Source organism: Cervus elaphus, chromosome 5 (genome assembly GCF_910594005.1).
Source record: "Cervus elaphus chromosome 5, mCerEla1.1, whole genome shotgun sequence".
Taxonomy (NCBI): domain Eukaryota; kingdom Metazoa; phylum Chordata; class Mammalia; order Artiodactyla; family Cervidae; genus Cervus; species Cervus elaphus.
This window is the reverse complement of record NC_057819.1, coordinates 54649087-54672303: the sequence shown is the minus strand read 5'-3', so window position 1 is coordinate 54672303 and position 23217 is coordinate 54649087. Positions and strand designations below refer to the sequence as shown.

At 38.2% G+C, this 23217-nt stretch overlaps 1 protein-coding gene across 4 annotated transcripts in view; it reads left to right on the top strand.

The window, feature by feature from the left end:
* INPP4B (inositol polyphosphate-4-phosphatase type II B) overlaps positions 1-23217 on the top strand; it is an 839852-nt gene that overhangs the window by 566801 nt on the left and 249834 nt on the right. The window lies entirely within an intron of this gene.

Below are 23217 nucleotides of genomic sequence, written 5' to 3'. Positions count from 1 at the left end.
TCATAGGTTATATAGATAGATATGTTTATATTATTTTAGGACTTTTACTTTCCTCAAAAACCTTTGCTATTTATTTTACATTAGTGTCAAATGCATGTGTTTAGAGATGGTAAGATACAAATTATGGAGTCTTTTAAGTTTTGTTTTATTTTTTTGGTGTTTTGCTTAATTTAGCCTCCTCACACACACACAGCGCATACACATATTTCAGTTTTGTTTCTAAAAATGGAACAACAGCAAAAAAAAAAAGCGCACATACTTTAAACTGAATCTCCCAAAGGCATGCTCTTAATTTAAGAGCAGAAAGCAATATTAACGAGAGGTTCCTTAGGCTGTAACATACAGTTTTCCACACAAGCATATGCAGAGTGGTAAAAAAAAAAAAAAAAAAAAAAAGAGTAAATGTCACTGGCATCTTGCATGTTGGGAACCAGGACATGTTCTATAGTCTATAGGGCAGTGGGTCAGAATCTGTCTGTTACTGTGAGGCATGAATGCATCTGAACTTCCATAGTAACCTGAGACCAACCTTGGCCATATATTGACCATAGAGTTTTAACTGATAAATGTATTTTTCGTTTGAAATAAAATTAAACTTTCTTTATGGGTTGCCTACTATTACTCTTTTCCTACATGCAAATGATGCTTACTTTAAGCACCAGATGCCATCTTTAAAATTGTATGTGTGATGGGTACTTTCATAACAACATCTTTTATTATCAGCACTTACTTGGACTTCAGAGATGATTTATAAGATCATGTACAAGTATCTTAACAGTCACGTATATTTTGAAGATGTTTTATTCTCTTTTAAAAGTCACTTCTGGTTAGCTTTTCTAGTTACCAGAAAGTAGAATTACAGCAAAAAATTCTTCTGGTTTTACCACACTAACTTTTATGCCTGTCTAAAATATTCTCTATATTAAATAAAGGCAATGGACATTGATTGGTGGCCAAAAAGTCTGCTTTGAGAGATAATAGTGTATCAGTGATTATTTTACTAAAGAGATTATTTGCTAAAATTATGAAAGGCACCAATGGAAAAATTTGAGGATAAGAATAGCATGTAAAAGTTAATTGATGCGCTTGACTCGAATTTTCTAAAAATGCCCATCCTAACCCCTGAAAGCAATGCATAAGAGCACTGCATTTTTTTCCTTTGGGAGTGAGCAAGCGAGAAAACATGCACATCAGTAGCAAATGCACACTCATGTTTGATTCAGATGCACCTTTATGTGGAACGCCTAGAATCATTGGAATGTTTTATTCACCATGCTTTTGACATGATTCAGAATGAAGACCCGAAGCTCCTCCAAAACACTGACCCGAACCTCATGGATCCATGTGTGATTTGCTCAGTCACTTCAGTCATGTCCAACTCTGTGAGACCCCATAGACTATAGCCCGCCAGGCTCCTCTGTCCATGGGATTCTCCAGGCAAGAATACTGGAGTGGGTTGCCATTTCCTCCTCCAGGAGATCTTCCCGACCCAGGGATCAAATCTGTGTTTCTAGAATCTCCTGCATTGCAGGTGGATTCTTGACCACTAGCGCCACCTGGGAATAGGAAGATATAACTAACACTCCTTGAAATTTATTATGAATTAAGCATTTCAAATGTCTTACCGTATTGAATCTTCTGATAACCTTGCCTGGAAGATGATATTATTCCTGTTTTACAAGGAAAGGGAGTAACAGCAGTGTGACTTCTTACGGTGACACAGCTGGGGCAGCATGGTAATTAGAAGAGGAGTTCTTGATATCAAAGATTTCCTAGAGAGGATATATTTTGTTTAGAATTTTAGAATGAAATGTGTTTAGAGGCTGGAAGAGAGAATTGACACCTCAGCTTCTTCTTGGGCCTCTTTAGTGACCTAGGACTCAGACTCAGGAGGTTATACACGTCTCCCATTTTCCAACAGATCATTGTTGGAAAAGTGTTCCTATTTGTCCTAGATTTTATCTTCTTGCTTATTCCTCACTTTCCCTCCTGGTGTTAAGTAGGAGAAGTCTCACAATAGACATATGGTGTTGTGTTTTGTAATATACAGATGTGTGGGAAGGGCTCTGAAAGAAATTAACAGTGAACTTATACTTTTTTCCCCCCTATTTTATGTAACTTTTTTCGGTGTGCATATTCATGCAAATACCTCTTAGACTGTATGGATAGACATGTTTATACAGTTATATTATTTTTAGGCTCTTTTCCTTTCTCACAGATCTTGACTATTCTCCATTGTTTTCTCTATGATCACTTTGAAAGCAGCTTTTTTTGCCCAGTTTTAAATCTCCCCATCTTACTTTTTTCCTTGTGAAGTAATGTAATATATTAACACTAGAAAGAGCACTTGACTTCCCCAGCAGCCTTGGGCTCCAGTCCCAGCTGTGTTACCAGCTGTGTCACCCCAGGCCTGTTGTCTATCCTCTAGCATCTGTTAATGGGAGTAGTAACAACCTCCCTCCTACCGTGGCTCTGGGTGATTAATAAAGGCAGTGAAGTTCCATGCATTGCCATGTGTTAGAGAAAAACACTCTATTAAGATTGTTTTCCTTTCTTCTTGTATTAAGCTTACTAATTCCTTCACCCATCGCTTAACATTTTCTTTAGTTTGCTTACTTAGTTTGTTGAAGGTCTTTCTTAAAATGTGACATCTACAAATCTCTAAATTGGGCAATGGCAAAGAGATTGATTTAATCTGAACATTACGTTTTTATTATCTGAAGAATGGGTGCTTCCTTGAAATCCAAATTCTGGCTTTAATTACACTGACACCAGATTTGGCTTCTTATCAGATACCAGATACCAGCAAGAGACCTAGGGAAAGTATTTGGTTAAAACAGGCAGCATTCTGATAGTGTTCTGAAAAATCTAAAAAATTTTTTGACTTGAAAGTTTAGAAATACAGCACTGAAATCAGGGTAGAAATTCGTAAAAGTGACACAGAGTGTCAATTGCTTTCAGAGTTGACTGATGCATTTTATTGCTGAATCTGTGATAAAATGTCTACAGAAATAAATTCAAGTGATGTTTCTCGGGACTGGAGTGTGAAAAGGAAGGGAGACATCAAAAACAGAAGTAGGGCTATTTGCTTCTGAAGCTGACTTTGTTCTTATATGTAACTGTATTAATGCCATTTAGGAACAAGACCACTTAAAATTATCAGAAGGCTGTAACATGAGCCACTTTGCAATAAAGTGACAACATGACATTAATTTATTATAAAATTAGGGAATGGAAAGCATACAAATATTGTGGACTTAGGATAGTGGAGTAGAAAGAGTCTGGGATTTAGAGACATGCTTGAGCCCAAATCCAGGCTTTTTTATTGCCTAGCAACATGATTGATTACTCTGAGACTCAGTTTTCTTATCTGTGAAATGGGGATGACAGTGGCCATGTGACAGCCTCGGCTCCTGTGAATTACTAATGTGAAATGTTTGTAACAGCTCCTGACACATAGTAAGTGCTCAATAAATGTTAGTGGTGGATTTTTTTTTTTCTTTTATTGATCAGCCTCTCTAGCCTTAGGGTTTTTGATGTTGTTTTTGTTATCCCCACCCAGGTGAGAATTAGATAAATGGTACCCAACCCATCTGAAACAGTACCTGATGCAAAGCAGGTGTTCATCATGCTGTCACCCATTACTAAAATTATCACCATCATCAGTATTATTATTTCCCTCTTCATCCTTGTAGCCTGTCTTTCATTTATAATTTAAATGGCTCTGCAGTGCTATAGTCTGCATTTTCCTTTATGTTCCTAATCCATTTTCATGAGGCCAGAGATATGACCATGGAAACCAATTAGCACTTCCTTAGTTTGCATTATTCAAAAGATGTCGTATTTGTCAGATTGCAAATTAGAGTTTTTAGTCACTGAAGATACAACTCATACTTGGGGTACACTTCAATAGCTCCTCAATTTGTAAAGAAAAGCCTGCGCTCTTCCATCTTTTAAAATGCAAATCGCATAGAGTTAATATCTGTACACAAAAACCTACCTGCTTAAGAAGTTTCAGAGCTTATTTATCTTTGAAGATAATTTACAGGAGTGATTAGGCCTGCAAGGAATTATATTTGACCTGAAAATTTTATATTGGATTTGCCCGTATTTACCAAAGCCACTTTCATCGTTATCACCCTGTATTTCTGCTGCTTTGGATGCATTTATATCATCTTTTTCCAAAGAATGTTCTTTAGAACACTGATATCCCTTCAGTTATTAGTGTGTGTTCTTTGAGTGAAGAAGTTTTATGTCTAGTAAGTTTGAAATGTTATATTTTAAAAAATGAAGTCGGTGACCTGATTGTAGGACTTCTCAGAGTCTTCATTATTCTCATGTCCTTCAGGGACTCTCAGAGACAGCGTTGCCTACAACTTTTCTTTAATTTGAACCCAAGAAACTTTCTTCATGCAACCCCTTATCAAATGCTTATCAGACACAGTGGGTTCCCAGGTGGCGCTAGTGGTAAAAAAACGTACCTGACAATGCAGGAGACAAAAGAGACACAGGTTCCATCCCTGGAGATTGGGGAGATCCACTGGAGAAGGAACTGGCAACCCACTCCAGTGTTCTTGCCTAGAGAATGACATGGACAGAGGAGCCTAACAGGCTCCAGTCCATGGGTCATAAAAGAGTCGGACGTGACTTAGCACGCACGCATGCAATATACAAATAGACACTGTGTTCAAAGAAAAACAGCTGCATAGTTCAGAAAATGCTGATTTGGAACAATAGAAACAACCAAGCATTTCCCAGAGAAATCTATGAGAGACTTATATATGCGTTCATCCACTTTTCCCTGCCATGAAGGTTTCCTCTAATCCGTGCCTCTATAGACAGGTCTGTGATCTTCTCCAAATGACCCCTCAGTCCTACACACATGCCTTGCACCTCCACACTTTCTGCCCCATCCACATGCAGTTTCCACCCCTGATTCTCCCATCCCCCACCCCAGTCAGTAAGCATGTCAACCCCATGGCTTTTTATGCCCATGTCATGGCCTATATAGACGCACGTTTGTGAAATTCATACTCATGAATATGTGGAAAGGGGAAAGAAGTGACTTTACATACTCTCCCTTTTATAGTCATGGACAGATTGTTTTTAAGGTTGCCTAAGTGCACACATAGTTATTTTCACAATCACCTAATACAGCTGCCCCAAACTGAATTTATGCCTTTTTCTGAAAGTCCTGCCTTTAGGCGCTTGTCCTTTCTTGGTTAAACTTAGAACCACTGTGTGCTGTGTGATCAGTCGCTTCAGTCATGTTTGGCTCTTTGCGACCCCATGGACTATAACCTGCCAGGCTCCTCTGTCCATGGGATTCTCCAGGCAAGAATCCTGGAGTGGGTCACCATGCCCTGCTCCAGGGAATCTTCCCCACCCAGGGGTCGAACCCGGGTCTCCTATGTCTCCTGCATCGGCAGGCAGGTTCTTTACCACTGGTGCCACCTGAGAAGCCCCTGAACCATTAGGTAGCTTAACTATAGCCACAACTAGAAATCCCAGCATCCATTTTCTTTTTTTTTTTTTCCTTCATTTTTTCGTAATTTTTATTTTATTTTTTTCCCATTTATTTTTATTAGTTGGAGGCTAATTACTTTACAATATTGTAGTGGTTTTTGCCATACATTGACATGAATCAGCCATGGATTTACATGTGTTCCCCATCCCGATCCCCCCTCCTGCCTCCCTCTCCATCCCATCCCTCTGGGTCTTCCCAGTGCACCAGCCCGGAGCACTTGTCTCATGCATCCAACCTGGGCTGGTGATCTGTTTCACCCTTGACAGTATACTTGTTTCAATGCTGTTCTCACTGAACATCCCACCCTCGCCTTCTCCCACAGAGTCCAAAAGTCTGTTCTGTACATCTGTGTCTCTTTTTCTGTTTTTCTGTTTTGCATATAGGGTTATCGTTACCATCTTTTTAAATTCCATATATATGCGTTAGTATGCTATAATGTTCTTTATCTTTCTGGCTTACTTCACTCTGTATAATGGGCTCCAGTTTCATCCATCTCATTAAAACTGATTCAAATGAATTCTTTTTAATGGCTGAGTAATATTCCATGGTGTATATGTACCACAGCTTCCTTATCCATTCGTCTGCTGATGGGCGTCTAAGTTGCTTCCATGTCCTGGCTATTATAAACAGTGCTGAGATGAACATTGGGGTGCACGTGTCTCTTTCAGATCTGGTTTCCTCGGTGTGTATGCCCAGGAGTGGGATTGCTGGGTCATATCCATTTTCAATTCATCTTTTTCTACAATTTTTATATGATTATGCTCTTTTTCTGCCTTAAATTTTGTAGTTCTTACTTTCCCCTCACCCACGTGAACATGAACAGAAGTGTGCAAAAACTTCAGCCAAGAGATACAAGATAGCAAGTGCTTTTTCAGCTTCATCTGCAGCCACACAGATTACCCTTGACACTGATCACCACCTCCTTTGTTGCTTATGGTGGCTTATGTGCCCATAACACTTTATAAAGGTAGAGTCAGAGTCCCCGTATTTCTTTGGAAACCCCTTTTCTCAGGAGTTTGAGCTCAGTTTCCAAACTTCAGGTCACAGAGGAGCACGGCGCTGTCGGTATGTGCAGATGATACTCCCACGGTTCTTCCCTACACTGACGTCCTGTTATTTTCCCTCCATCTTTTTGTATCCCTTACCTGGGATGGTTTTACCCACCTGAAGTCCCTAGTATTCTCCATACTCACTCTCCATATTCATTATGAGAGGTAGAAGTCTCCAGGAGGGCCAGTGAAAAGAGCTGGTCTTCTTCCCAGGTTCCTCAATGTTCTAAGACCAAATTGGCCATTTCCCTATCATCAGGCTTTTGAAGAAGCAGGTCAGCACTCATTATTCCTTCTGCAGTTAACAGGCTTAGTGATCACTGAAGGTCACTGTTCTTAACTGTGTTCCTAGTGAGATTAACTAGGATTGACTTTGCTTTTCCATTTACACACTGCCAGTTTTACTTACGGTATATGATTGAGCTGAGTTGGAGGAACTGTCCTTGCAGAACCAGACAGTTACCTGCCCCTTTACAACCTATTCTCCCAACAGTGTCCTCCAGCCTGGGAGTCTCTACCCTAATCCATCAAGTGAAATTCACTAATGTCTGTTGTTCTGTAGTATAGCATGATGTCTCAGAGTAACAGTGTGGGTGAATGAAAAGTGTTTGCAGTTAAGACTTCAGGTAGATGAAGAACTGAGTCAGGGAAAGGAAGACAAGCATTAATACAATTTTATAATGGAAGATAGGAAAACTAGAAAATATTCAAAGTCATATGATAAAAGATTTAAGAAGGCAGAAGAGAAGGATGAGACCAAAGATAAAAAGATGTAGAATGAGGGAAGAAAGAATGGGCCCACTGATTTTCCTTCACTTAATTGCTTTTAATACAAGTGTAAGCACATGGTTTTTCTCAAGTCTGTATTACAATAGGAGTCGGTGGCTTCTAGCAATGGGCCCAGCCTGTCAGTGACCTATTGGGTCCCTTTACCTAGGTACTTAAGCTTATTAGAATTTGATAGAAAATGTTAGGTAATTAAAGATTCTTTTTACACATTGTCTGGCCCTGATGAGTGTATTACATTATGGAACAGTTTACTGTCTTGAATATAAAATAGGTTTATAAATCAATTGAAATCATTGACCCAGGTTTAATTAGACCTGATCTAAGTGCTACTTAGCTTGTGTTACAATATGATAAGCAAATAGAATGACCAGTTTTACTTGTAGATATATGTTGTATGCTACTTCTTTCTGATCTTCACACATGCAAATTGCACAGTAAACACATTCCTTTAGAACTCAATATAAACTTTACTGCTAAAACCAAATTTAGGGTGCTGTTATAAATTTGGTCTAATCCTCATCCGTCCACTGAAGACCAGACCAGATAACTACAATTTTATTTTAATCTCCCTCAACATTGATGTAGTCTCTCTAATTTGAAGCAGGTTTAAACGTTTTGATCCTAAACTTAGAAACGGTATACAGTGGGAATTATTTTTCTCTTATCTAGAATCAAATTGAAGATGTTCCAGGGACTTACACAGTGAGGAGGAGACTGTCTCTTAACAGTTTTGGGGTTTGCTTGTTTGTTGGGCAGACTGCCAACTAACACTAACTTTCTGGGCTATGGAGATTTGCTTCTAGTACCATGAATTGCTTCTATGACCCAGTGATATGGCCTTTAAAGTACTTTAAGGATTGGCGTGTGATTATAACACTGGAAAGCTGGAATGCCATTACTGTTACCAAAAGGTAATTACTTTGCTTACATTACTTCATCTGTCTACTAATGGTAATAATGACACTGAGATGAGCTTAGATTATGGATTTATAGGAGGGACTTTAAGAAAAGAATCCCTTTATAGTTTAATAGGAAAAAAAAAGTGTTTTCTCCTTCTTTTTGTTTTTTCATTCCATCTCTTCTTCCCTTGAACCCTCACTAGTCCTTGAAACAAATACTTTTCAAGTGATGTTTTCTTTCCTGCCAAGTTCATTTGAAAAATATATTGCGATTATAAAGGCTATGTGAAATCCCCTTATAGGGAGGAAGTGGTAAAAACAAAATAAAACATAATTGTTTTTATTGTATTTGTTATGAAATGTCCTTATTTTCTCAGAGATTATTTTTATAAATTCTTTGACTTCAATGATGCTTATTGTTGTTCAGTCGCGCAGTCGTGTCTGACTCTTTGTGACCCCATGGACTGCAGCATGCCAGGCTTCCCTGTCCTTCATCATCTCCCAGAGTTTGCTTAAACTCATGTCCATTGAGTCGGTGATGGCATCCAGCCATCTCATCCTCTGTCGCCTCCTTCTCCTCCTGCCTTCAATCTTTCTCAGCATCAGGGTCTTTTCCAATGAGTCAGTTCTTTGCATCAGGTGACTAAAGTATTGGAGCTTTGAGTTTCAGGACTCAGGTAAACTTAAAAAATGGAAGTATATATTTTCTGGAGAGTGGTTTTCCTTCTTTACATACTACAGGTGCATTCCTCAATGAAAGTTTTACAGACTTTCTACCTGCTGCCTTCCATACAGAGCGATGGAGTCAGAAGGGAAGACTGATGAATTTCTAAGAGATGAGGAGGGTTTCCTTCTGGAACTAATTTTAAGAATGTAATCTTAGGCAATTCTGAAGCTATAGAAGAGGCTGAGAATGTGCAGCAAGCAGCATTTCATAATAGCACATGAGCCACTGGGGAAGCCCCCAGATAAATACAGTACACTCAAATATGGGGTGATAGTTCATGTTACAGAGAGCTCATTTGTCAGCTTTCTTATGCCTGTGTTGAAGAGACTGTGATAGCCTGCAGCTTATACTCAGGAACTTCCAAAGTATAGTGTGAAGGTATTTTGTATTGAGTTCAGTTCACCTGAGAACTACCACTGGAGAGAAACTTTGGGTGCCTCTAAAGAGAGTGGTGGAAAGAAGCTTCTCCATCCTTCATGGAACCAAATGAATCCTTGGTTGGAAAATAAGGAATTCAAAGAAGTATGTGGGAAGCACGCCATGTATCAGAACATTGCAGATTCTATATGGAAGGAGGTGGTGATGCTTATAAGAAACAATTCACTCAGTACACAGAGAAGGTACCTCCAAACACAGAGGTGTGCGAGAAAGATAATGCTGCTGAAGGAGAGGGTCCAAGCTGTGAGAAGACACCTAAGAAAAACGTTTAAAAGAAGAGGTGGCGGGACTTGCCTGGCAGTCCAGTGGTTAAGACTTCACACCACCATTGCAGTGGGCACAGGCTCGATCCCTGGTTGGGGAACTAAGATCCCGCATGCCGTGAGGCATGGCCCAAAAAAAAAAAAAAAAAGTGGAATTATCTCAAAATATCTATTGCTCTGAAGATCAGGTAGTTCAGAAAGCAAGTTTCCTCCAGGCTTTGGAGTGAGCTAGTGAGGGCTCGACCAAAATTTCACATTATGAAGGATTTTCCAGATAAGGACAATCAACTTACTGACAAGAAGCTGGAAATAAATACATTTAAAATTTACCGCAATTTCCTTTTTTTGATTTTCAGAAATGAATTTTTTTTTAAAAATTAGGGCAAAAAAAAAAATAGGGTCTTCCCTGATAGTCCAATGGTTAAAACTCCAGGCTGTCAGTATAGCGGGCCCAGGTTTGATCAGGGAACTAGATGCTGCATGCAACAAGTAAGGCCTGGGAGATATATATATATATATATAGAGAGAGAGAGAGAGAGAGGCTTCTGGGTTCTACTGTTCTTTGGCAAATCTCAGCACGACTGATGACTTGTGAGGTGGCTGTGAGCCTTTCACTTGGCATCTCTCAGCTTCAGTTTCTACAGAGTGAATTGGGTGATTCTTAAGCTTACTTTCTGTTCTAAGCATTCTCTGATTTTATGCAATCCTGATCCTAAGTTCTGAGGAGTTATCTTAGAATAAAAGAGAAAATAGCTGCATCCAAGGCTGTTGAAAGCTAGTGAAACTTATTTGGAACACAAACTTCAATTCAGTTCTCAAATATTTACAAAAGGATATAGAACAATCACTCGAATTGAAAATTTTAATTCTGTGACTTAATTTTTACTGTGTTTCTACTTTCTGTTAGCATGTCAGTCTGCCAAATACCAAAGTCCTTTTGTTTTCTTACATGGATTTTTTTTTAATGATGTGATAGACATTTTCATTACTAATAAATATGCTTTCTTATAATCAGAAATTTTAAAATAACATTTTAACAGGGAGATATCTGAAGAACAAGTAATTGCTTTCTCGTGTACTTTAGGTTGAAACACTGATACAGAACATTTGAAAAAAAAAGAATATTTGATTTATTCCTGCTGATCTTCGGAATCTATTTAGCATGAATAAAAGCAGTATAGTGTTTCCATGGGGCTTCCCAAGTGGCTCGGTGGTAAAGAATTCGCCTGCTGATACAGAAGATGCACATTCAGTTCCTGGGTCTGGGAGATCCCCTGGAGAAGGAAATGACAACCCACTCTAGTATTCTTGCTTGGGAAATCCCATGGACAGAGGAACCTGGCAGGCTACAGTCCATGGGGTCCCAAAGAGTCAGACATGACTGAGCACACACACAGTGAACAGTGAACTGTTTCCGTATAGCAGTGTCTTGAATTTTGCTTTAATTGCTTTTCTTCATTTTAACAAGAAAAGTTTTGTAGAAATCTTTAGACTCCTTTAACTATGGGTTAGTCACATTTTGACCTTGAAAATAATTACCTGATGATTTAGTAAAGCTTTATAAAGATGGTAAGCAGAACAAGTGAAAATCAGAAAATGAGAAATTTCAGGTCTGTAGAGTAATTTTAATCACTGCTGCACTATTTGCCAATGTATATTTGCCTAGCTAAACTGAGTTTCCTTATTGTAGCTGATCTGTACTGTAAGATGACCTGCATTCCTAGGTCACCTTTTTTTTAATAATTTTTTTAATTTGAAGAATAACTGCTTTACACCATTGCATTAGTTTTTGCTGTACAGCCACATGAATCAGCTGTGTGTACACTCAGTCATGTCCGACTCTTTGCAACCCCGTGGACTGTAGCCTGCCAGATTTCTCTGTCCATAGAATGCTCCATGAAAGAGTAGTAGAGTGGGTTGCCATTTCCTACTCCAGGGGATCTTCCCAACTCAGGGATCCAGCCCGAGTCTTTTGCATCTCCTGCATTGGCAGTCAGATTCTTTACCGCGGCGACACCTGGGAAGCCTGTGTATACATATATCCCCTGCCTCTAGAGTCTCCCTCCCATCCCCGCCTTGCCCATCCCACCCCTCTAGGTCATCACAGAGCACCGAGCTGAGTGCCCTGTGTTATAAAGAAGCTTCACATGAGCTACTGATTTTACACATGGTAGTGTGTATAGGTCAGTGCCACTATCCCAAACCATCCCACCCTCTCCTTCCCCCACTGTGTCCACCACTCCATTCTCTACGTCTTTCATCCACATAGCTGCCCATCATTTTGCCTGTGTGTCCACTCCCTGGCCCTGGTGCCCTCTGCTCCCTAACTCTATTTTGATCCTTGAGCTTCATCCTCAGCCCCATTCCCTATCCCCAATCATTTCTCTTTAACTGGAAGCTGACTGTCTCCCCCGCAGCCCTGCCAAGTGGTTGCCTTTTGTACCTGTTGTGGGATTAATAAGAAAGTGGGGACCATCGTCATAAAGCCACAAGGAAATAAATTTCCCTAATAACCACAATGAGCCAGGAAGTGGGTTCTTCTGAAGAGTCTCCATGTGTGAGTGTGGCTCAGCCTACATCTTGCTTCAGTCCTATGAGACCCTGAGTAGAGGATCTGGTTTGGCCTCTCATCTATAGAAACTGTGAGATGGTAAATGGGTGGTGTTGTAAGTTACTGGGTTTGTGGTATGCAGGTCAAGAAGCAACAGTTAGAACTGGACGTGGAACAACAGACTGGTTCCAAATCGGGAAAGGAGTACATCAAGGCTGTATGTTGTCACCCTGCTTATTTAACTTATATGCAGAGCATATCATGCAAAATGCCAGGCTGGATGAACCACAAGCTGGAATCAAGATTGCTGGGAGAAATATCAATAACTTCAGATATGCAGATGATACCACCCTCATGTCAGAAAGCAAAGAAGAACTAAAGAGGCTCTTGGTGAAACTGAAAGAGGAGAGTGAAAAAGTAGACTTAAAACTCAGCATTCAAAAAACAAAGATCATGGCATCTGGTCCCATTACTTCATGGCAAGTAGATGGTGAAACAGAGGAAACAGTGGCAGACTTTATTTTTTGAGGCTTCAAAATCACTGCAGATGGTGACTGCAGCCATGAATTACACTTGCTCCTTGGAACAAAAACTACAACCAACCTAAACAGCATATTAAAAAGCAAAGACATTACTTTGCTGACAAAGTCTTGTCTGGTCAAAGCTATTGTTTTTCCAGTAGTCATATGTGGATGTGAGATTTGGACTATAAAGAAAGCTCAGCACCAAAGAACTGATGCTTTTAAACTGTGGTGTTGGAGAAGACTCTTGAGAGTCCCTTGGACTGCAAGGAGATAAAACCAGTCAACCCTAAAAGAAATCAGTCCTGAATATTCATTGGAAGGACTGATGCTGAAGCTGAAACTCCAGCACTTTGGCCACTGGATGTGAAGAACTGACTCATTGTAAAAGACCCTGATGCTGGGAAAGATTGAAGGCAGAAGGAGAAGGGGACGACAGAAGATGAGATGGTCGGATGGTATCACCAACTCAATGGCCATGAATTTAAGCAAGCTCCAGGAGTTGTTGATGGACAGGAAAGCCTGGCGAGCTGCAGTCCATGGGATCGCAAAGAGTCGGACATGACTGAGCAACTGAACTGAAGTGATGCAGCAATGTAGAATTAATGCATGGCTCTCTGACTTAGTCTTCTAGTCCTGTCTCCCTGCCTACCCAGCTTTAGCCACAGTATGGTTTGTTCTTCCTTGAATATGGATACTGTGTTCCACTGTGTACCTTTAGACCATCTGTTTCTTCTATCTTTAAGATCTTCTCCTAATGAAGATATGTGGTTCACTTCCTTACTTTCTTTATGTATTTGTTTAGGTATTTGTTCAAATGGCATTGTTTTAGAGAGGCCTTTCATACATATCCAGACATTATATATATATTGTATGTATGGGCTTCCCAGGTAACTGAGTTGGTAAAGAATCCACCTACCAATGCAGGAGATAGAGAAGATGCATTTTTAATCCCTGGGTCAGGAAGATCCCCTGGAGAAAGAAATGGTGACCCACTCCAGTATTCTTGCCTGGGAAATCCCATGGACAGAGGAACCTGGCAGGCTAGAGCCCATAGGGTTGCAAAGAGTTGGACACAACTGATCGACTGCATGCACATATGTGTGTGTGTGTGTGTGTGTGTGTGTGTGTCTGTGTGTGTGTATTATCTAGGTGGTGCTAGTGGTACAGAACCTGACTGCCAATGTAGGAGACAGACATGGGTTCAATCCCTGGACAGGGAAGATCCCCTGGAGAAGGAAACGGCAACCCACTCCTGTATTCTTGCCTGGAGAATCCCACGATAGAGGAGCCTGGCAGGCTGCATTGCAGTCCATGGGGTCCCAAGAGTCAGACCAACTTAGAGACTAAACCACCACCACCACCACAACAAATCCAATAAAATATATATAATTCAAAATTTGAATAGTAAATATTGACCCATCACTAGCGTTTAATACTAATTATTTAATTATCAAATCCTCTAATCCTCCATGCCTGTTATCTTTGCAGTTTTTTCAGAGTGGCTTAGAATATTTTGATTTTTTTGGTGACATTTACAAACCATTCATATAAAGAGTTTTTGCTGTAGGAGCATGTCCATTTAGTAAAAAAATATATATATATATATATATATATATATATATATATATATTGCTTAACTGTCTTTCAAGGTTGTTTATACTTGGTCTTTGAAATATTTGTATTTTTTGCTTTTAAAAATGTCAGTATTAAGTTGGATTTCCACAGCAATCTACATATAACGCCCTATAATTCCTTTCTTACTACTATTCTCTTCCTCTTCCAATGGTCTCTGCTTAATTTTGTAGTGCTCGTTTCCTTTCAACATTTTTCTTTCTCTTAAAATTCAAACAAATAAATATAATAACATAAACTAACAGAAAACCTTAGCAATAGTTTCTCTTTTGTAGGTCTAAACATGAGTAAATTCAGACATGAGTGGCCAGTTAGTTTACCCCATGAATAAGAGTCATTGACTTGGAAATTTCATTGCACCTCCCGCAAGAGCATTTTACTCTCCAGTCTCTGTTGAAGTACCACCCCACATCGTTCAGGTAGAACATTTTTCTCTAGCACATGGCATTTTTATGTCAGCGGATATTTTAGAAGCCCAAGATATGGGATGAATTGACACTTTGACTCTATCATTACAAATAAATGTTGCCACAAATTAGAATATTTTGTTCACATGGAAGGGAATAACCTTTAGTAGTTTGGTTTTGTATTCCCAGATTAAATGGCTATTAATTTGTTATTTATTCATTACCATAGAAAACAGCTATGTCTTTTCTCATTTATTCTATTTAGTAAATGAACATTCAGTAAAATTGACGTTCTATTGTTGTACAGTTCTGTGAATTTTAACACGTATAAAGATTCTTGTAACCACCACCCCAATCAGGATACAGAACTGCTCCATCACTGCAGAGAAACCGCCTTCTGCTGCCCTGATGATTCACGCCTCCACCCACACCAGTCTTTCAGAACCACGATGTATGTTCTCCATCACCATAGAGAAATGCTTTCTGAGACAGTCGGTGAATCATAGATTACATATCCCTCCTAGACTGGCTTCATTTATTCAGTCTAATGTCTTTGAAATTCATCAAAGTGTGGTGCATATCAATAATTTTTTTTAATTGCTGAGTAGTACTCTATGATATGGTTGTACAACTATTTGTTGAACCATTCATATAAAAATATATTTTGGTTGTTTCCAGTGTTGAGTGATTATGAATAGAGTTGCTAAAACATTCATGTGTAGGTATTTCTGTGACCTTAAGTTTTCATTCCTTTAGAGTCAATACCTAGGACTGGAATTTCTGAGTCAGGTGTTAAGTGTGTGTTGAACTCTTGTTAGAAACTGCTGTGCTGTTTTCCCCACCAGCAGTGTTTGAGTGTTTCAGCGGTTCTGCATCCTCACCAGACTTTCTAAGATATAGCATGATGTCTCATAATCCTTCTAATTTTCATTTCCCTAATGGCCAGCGATGTTAAACAATTTTCCACGGGCTATTTGTTATCTATATATCCTCTCCTGAGACACTTCTGTTCAACTCTGGCCATTTGCTATTTACACTGTTCATTTTCTTGTGGTTGAGTTTTGAAGGCTCTTGTGTTTTTTCGATGCAAGGGTTTTTTTTTTTTTTTTGTCAGAACGTGATTTGTAAATATTTTTCTTGCAGTCAGTAGCTTGTTGTTTTATTCATGTAAAAGTATCATTTACAAAACAAAAGTTGTCAGTTCTAGTGAAGTTCAATTTATCATTTTCTTCTTAGAGCATGCTTTTGGCGTCATATTGAAGAACAATTTGACAAAGCTCAGTTCATGAAGACTTTTCTTCTTTGTCTTCCTTCTAAAGTTTTATATTTTTTGTTTTGCATTGAGATCAGTAACCATTGTTTTGTTACTTTTGTTTCAGTTTTGAAGTTTTAAGTAATGTTTCATTTTTCCCCCAAGTGAATGTTTGTTCTAGTACCATTTGTTGAAAGGACTGCGTTTTTTCCCATTGTACTGATTAACTTTGTCAAAAACAGTTGGTTATATTGCCTCTGCATTCTGTCTCATTTATCAATATGTCTGTCCTGTTGTCATTACCACACAGTTTTGGTTACTATAGATTTCCAGTAAATCTTAAAAATCAGTAAATTTAATTTCTCCATTGTTGTTGTTCTTCCTGTAAATTATGTGGGCCATTCTATTTACTTTGCCTTTATAATTTTTTGAATGAACTTGTCAATATATACAAAAAATCCTTGCTGGCATTTTAACTGGTATTGCCTTAAAACTGTAGATAAATTTAGGAAGAATTGACATCTTAATAAATTTGTTCCCATATATGAACACAGTATGTCTCACCATTTATTTAGAACTTTTAAAATTTCTTGCATCAACATCTGTCATTTTCAGCGTATAGATCTTATATATTTTTGTTAGATCGATACCTAAGGATAGATTTGTTTTGGACTTACTATAAACGATTAATATATGTTTTTAAAAATTTCGGTTTCTAATTGTTAATTGCTGTTATTTGTATGCTGACCTTGTATCTTATGAAACTTCACAGTTCCAATATCACTTCTGTTTTCAAAACTTTCACAGTGTTATTCGTACCTATCCTTCAAGTTTGTCACCCAGGTGACAGTCTGGGGCCTGGGGGTAGTGTAGTCCATAGATTATTTCTTAAAGTGTCTCATACATGATTTAGATCCATGCATGCACAGCTTGAGGTAAGCCCAGAAGTTCATGAAAAACATTAAGATGTACCTTTCTAAGTTCCCTCCTCTCTATACTCTGGCACATCCCCATTTCCTGTGGCTTCCCTGAAAGGGAAGGATCAAAAGATTCTTTATCCAGAAAGGTGGGGTTTGATTTTCACTTCTCTGCCATGCAACTACACCCTCTTCTGGAGGCCAAGACATAGGGGACAACAGAGAGAAAGAGAAAGTAAAGGCCCTTCACCCCATCCCCTTGGGATCACAGCTCCAATCAGAGAGGAATCCTTCCTTTCCTCATCCTTTTAGGCTCCTGCACTTCCTCCTAGCTTTCATTTTTGTTGCTGCCACCACTGGATTGTTTGGGGGCTAAGATCCAAGAGAGTAGAGACAGGAAAAGTGATTTCATCACGCTTCTGAATTTTAGGAGACCACTTTTCTATTCTTTGAGCCAGGCTAGAGAGCTTCTCCTGGAGCTTTCTTTGTGTATGCCATGACCATCTCTGGGCTTGGGGCTGTATTAAGTCTAGATCATGAGGTATGATAGGGGAAAAAATGGTAAATTAACTTCTGGGACAGTGGTACTTAAAATTCTGATCTTCTTCCCCAGTGTGTCTGGCACTGTTTACTTTGACCCTCAATTAGCTGCTCTGTTCAGCCTGTCCAGGTTTTAAAGCTTTATCCAGTGGGTACAAGAGTATGATGTGTGCTTCTTCTATCTTACTTGCAACGTCTTATGTACCAAAGAGCAGATGATGGTGACCTGTCAACTTGAATGTAGCTTTGGTTCCCTGGGAATCCTGACAAGGACATTTACAAGATGCCAAGGTATTGTCTCACCTTGCTGATGAGGTATTTATTGCATTTAAAGAGATGGCTATTTCTAAAATTTAAAGAAATAGCTTGTGCTTCACATCTAGCATTGAATCAAGTTTCCAAATACAACTCACTGTATGTTGATATATATGTATATATTTTAATAGAGTCATGAGGAGAGAACTATTTCTTTAGCTTATTGGTACTGAGGCAGTTATTCATATTTGGATAGTACCATTTTCAGTAGTAAAGAGGAATTTACAAGCCAAGTAGTCTGAAAAACTGATAGTCAACCTATCTATGATGTGCTCTTGAAACTTTGTGGCCCAGAAAAGTATAACAGTTGTGCCCATTACCATACATGAAAGCAATTTTTTGGGCCATGCTGTGTGGTTTGTGGGACCCTAGTTCCCTGACCAGAGATAGAACCAGTCCCAACAACGATAGTGTCAAGTTCTAATCACTGGACTACCAGGAAATTCCCACAAAAGCATTTTTATATTTAAACTTAAGATCTTTTACTTTGGGACACATAAACCTTGTGAGATAAGTAGGATGGCTTACTACCTTCATATTTTATAGCTCATAAATCTTAATAGAGGCTGAATTGCCCACTCATGATCACTTAGTTGTTTAAAGAGCCAATGTTGTAACCAAGCACTCTGTCACTCAAAGATCTCTGTGCAAAGCACTAATATCATACTCAGTCATTTACTGGTGTGTGATGACATGGATCAGTTTAAACCAAAAATACCAAGCTGTCCATAACCCTGGATAAGTTGTGAAAGACAGTCTACACTGCAAACTCTCTGGGTAGACTTTGGTTAATATCTAAGGAAATTTGGCAGAGAAAATGAAATAGTGATAGCAGGTCTTTAAGAAGAAAGCCCAACATGAACACGAGGAAAGAGAAAGATTCTGGAAGATGGGAAGTAGGTCCTTCAAGTGCAATGAAAGAAATTTGGTGAAACTCATTAAGATGTTGCCACTGGAAGGGACAAATAAAAGGGGTCTTCTGGGGGAAGAATCAGTAGGGTATAGTGACTTATTGGATGGTAGGGGCAAAGCACTGGTAGAAATGGAATATTCTGTGGTTTTGGCCTTTGGAGAATGATACACTACTGATATGAGTTGGGGTTTGGGAAGAGGACGAGTTAGACTGCAAGCTTATAGAATGTAAACTTCTATCAGGACAAAAGGAATTTGGAGTTCTAGAATAGGAAACCAAGTCAGAATAGGACCTATAGAGTTACACGTATTCGTGTAACTCTATGGCTGATTCATATCAATGTATGACAAAACCCACTGAAATGTTGTGAAGTAATTAGCCTCCAACTAATAAAAAAAAAAAAAAAAAAAAAGAATAGGACCTATAGAAGTGTGCTAGATCCTCAAAGATAGGATAATTGCATCCCATGATAATGGATGAAATTTCTGGAGATAAGCTTATAATGAGAGAAGAGAAGAAAACTAAAGACTAAACCTGAAAGTGTGTAAGCTATGATATTAAGAATTACTGAAAAGTTTTGAGTGTTAGCTTGTAAGTATTATATGGCTTCTGAAATGTGTGGAGTTCAGCCAGAAGAGAGGTGTGTTTAGTCATACATACTTCAGTAGAATCCTCACTTCTCTGAGGCCCAGTGCATTCTCTAGAACGATCGTCTGAGTCCACTCGGTCAGTAACCCCATTTGTTTCCTTACAGCCTTTGCTTGTTTTTCTGTCCAGGCGAGATTTTCATTGCCCGGTTGTATGTCCAGCACGCATGCCTCCCAGATGATGATTCCTGCGCTTAGCCCCAAGGCTACTTTATATTCACAGAGACTGACAGTGCTAATGATGGTTTTCCCCTGGATGTTTACAGAGCCATTTGTATCTCTGTGGCATTTCCAAAATAGAGGAGTTATTTGCATGTTGCTGTTTAATACTTCCATAGCATTATTTTTTTCTTTTTGCTCTACTAAGGATGGTACAATAGGTGACAAAGAAGTTTAGAGGAAAAATGTCATTAAATTGTCTTTTGTTAGAAAACTGTTTCACACTCCTTCTAAAATGTTTATATGCTTCAGCATGTGAGGGTGAATATTTCATTAGGAAGCATTAGGGGAGTTATTTTAAAGGAAGGTTTTAAAGAATGTTAATCACTAATGCATTAAGCATGAAAACCTAAGTGATAAGGAAGTATAGATTTGCTTTGCTGAAAATTTTCCCTTCTCTGTCTTCCATCTTGTTGGCATGGTTAATTATTTAAGTGTATCTGCTGAGGGAAGTAGGAACTTGATGTTGTGATTGAAATAATGTAGCTGCCATGAACTATTCATCTTTTACTTCTCTTATAGCTCTCTGCATTAAGCAGTGGTAATGACCTGGCAAGAGGCTGAAATGACATAGTTTTTTTTTTTTTTTTTCTTTATATAGATTGAGGTATTTATTAATGTATCTTGTTCTTATGACCATATAAATTGCTAGGAAAGTGTATGAAGATTGCTTTTGTTTCTTAGTTCAGTGAAATTTGTATCTTTGTGAAAATGCCACGACGCAGTGTCACAATGGCAGTAAAATATATACGGATACATTGAATACTGGCTTCCGTGGTGGCTCAGACTATAAAGAATCCTCCTGCAGTGCAGGAGACCTGGGTTCAGTCCCTGGGTCAGGAAGATCCCCTGGAGGAGGGCATGGCAACCCACTCCAGTATTTTTGCCTGAAAAATCCCATGGACAGAGGAGCCTGGCAGGATATGGTCGATAGGGTAGCAAGGAGTTGGACACAACTGAAGCGGCTTAGCATGCACACATGCCCACAATTATTAGTAGCCTCCTAAACCTAATGAGTGATAAATTGAAAGCATCATTAATCACTTAAGAATGAATATTTTCTAATTCTTTTAATCGCTTTTGAAACAGCAGCCTTTGGAAACATGAGATAGGTATTTCGATTGTGATTTGCCTGATTGAAGAGAAGTGTTGAATACCCATGCTCTGTGGGTAGTAAATTGTTACAGGATAAATAGAAAACTGCCTCTACTATTCACATTGCAGTTCACTGACAGGATGACCCTTGCTTTTGGGTATCTTGGGTTCAGCTCTCCAGTTTATAACCTAGATTCACCACTCTGTCTCCCATAAATCTCAGATGAAGAAGCATGCTTTAGGGTACTTAGAGATTCTTATCCAAAAAGAAAAAAAAGTTTTAGAATCCCTCAAGAATTCCTTAATCTAAAATGACACGGAAACACAGAGAGCAAACGCTGTGGGGAAGAACAGCACCGATAGACTAGCTCAACAAAGGGTTGCCATGAACATTCGATTTGTAAAAAGCTGACTCAATAACTGTGATGCTCCAAAAAAAGCAAAGAGCAATAAAACAAAGCATGGTAAAACAAGATGTGCCTGTATTTAAAAAGCAGACAGATACTTTTTTAAAGGGACTATATATAACTACAGTTCAGAAGCTTATTCCCATAAGCCCATGGTGTGTTGCTTCTTCATCTAACTTTAGCACTTTGAAAGGTTCAGTTGCACTGTAACTGGTATGAACTTGTATTCTTTTGCACTACTAGGAATGTAAACTTTATAGTGTCATCTGTCATTATGAAGTCTTTGCATCTCTAATGAGCACTTAGACACTCTTGAGATGCATGTGGCAAGAAATCCTATAATCTTTGAATACAGTCTTTGATGCCCATTTTAGTAAAATTCTGAATTGAATTCAGTTGTTTTCAGAAATTTTACTAAAATAGGCATCGAAGACTATATTAGAAGATTATAGTATTTCTTGCTACCAACATGGAGAAGGAAATGTCAACCCATTCCAGTATTCTTGCCTGGGAAATCCCATGGACAGAGGAGCCTGGAGGGCTACAGTCCATAGGGTCACAAAAGAGTCGGACAGGACTTAGTGACTAAACAACAACAAAGACATTAATGACAATAGCAATTTTATTGATACTTCTACTGTTGCTACTGGGATGAAGAGGAGAGGGAGAAGGAAGAAGCACTTATCTTGTGTAAGTCATCATGCTGAGAACTTTACATAAATCATGTAGTAGTCCTTATAATAAAATTATCATCTCCATTTTACAAAGTTTCACATGGTTAAGTTCCTTGTCCAAGGTCATGAAGCTGGCAGATAACTCAAACTCCTGAATTCAGACTTTCACCTACTATTGCAAATATTGGTTTGTTACTCAGTGCTGGAATGAGGCTGTAAGAAGTCTGGACTCTCTTTCAAATCACTATGACATTATTTAGTTTAGTTCAGTGAAAAAATTCAGAAAGCTCTACACAAGCTTTGTATACCTAGAAATTAAGCAGTTAGCTTAAGCAAAATTTTTAAACAATGCCTATGGGAAGAAAAAAGGGTCTTTAATTGTTATTGATTATCAAATTGTGGGAAAGAGGAGTCTGCAGATTTCCAGAAAAAACTATGAGTAGTACCAGGGCTTTTATTAAATTCCTTATTTAACTATCAGATACTGAATAATTGGACAGAGATATGTTACATTCATGATTTATAAGTTATTACATAATTTTCAAGTGGGAAAATGGTATAATTGATTGTTAAAATTATCTCAGAATTGGAGTTTAAATAGTTTTTTTTACAATATCATAGATAATGCTGTCATCTGCATATACATCTTCTCTATATTAAATACTTAAATTTTCCATATTAATTAAAACAATTGAGTTAATATTATGATTTACACTGATTTAAAAATCACCAAGAAGCATTTTATTTTAGACTTATTAAGAACCTTAATACACTATTTAAGTAAATCACTTTTATTTTTCTATGTACATAATCTTCATTTTATTACATTATTGCATTCCCTATGTATAGTCTCTAGAATTTTTCTAATTTGGTTTTCTTAGAAGCGTAATTCAAAAGGTGTGTTTAAATTTGTACTCTGTATATTTTGAGAAAAACTTTTTATGATCTGGTAAAAATTGGATTTCCTTTTCACCTAACTTATTCATTATTTTAATGAGCATTTTAGTAAATTATTTATAATAATCTTTCTATTCCTTTTCTGACACCTCTAATAATAAAATAGTGACATTTTTAAGGAATTGGTTGAAATATACCATTTATATTCAGATTAAAATTTAAAATAAAAATTTTAAATGACTAAATAAAGAAAATGAAGGATTATGTAAGTAACATTCATCAGTTAGCCTTAGAGAGAAGCCACAGCCGCACCCCACCAATGGATGACTTACCTGCCTATCTTCCAAGTAAGTTTAAAGGGAAGAGCATCCTTATGTCTTACAGTGTTCCCATGACATGATGCCATCATTTATTCTGTATGTTTTAATTGCCCAGAAAATAAATGTGAGACTCTTAGAGGATTGTTGTTATTAACTTTATTTTTGTTTTCATTATTGATGTTAACCATAAAATTTGTGTAACAGTGATTATGATG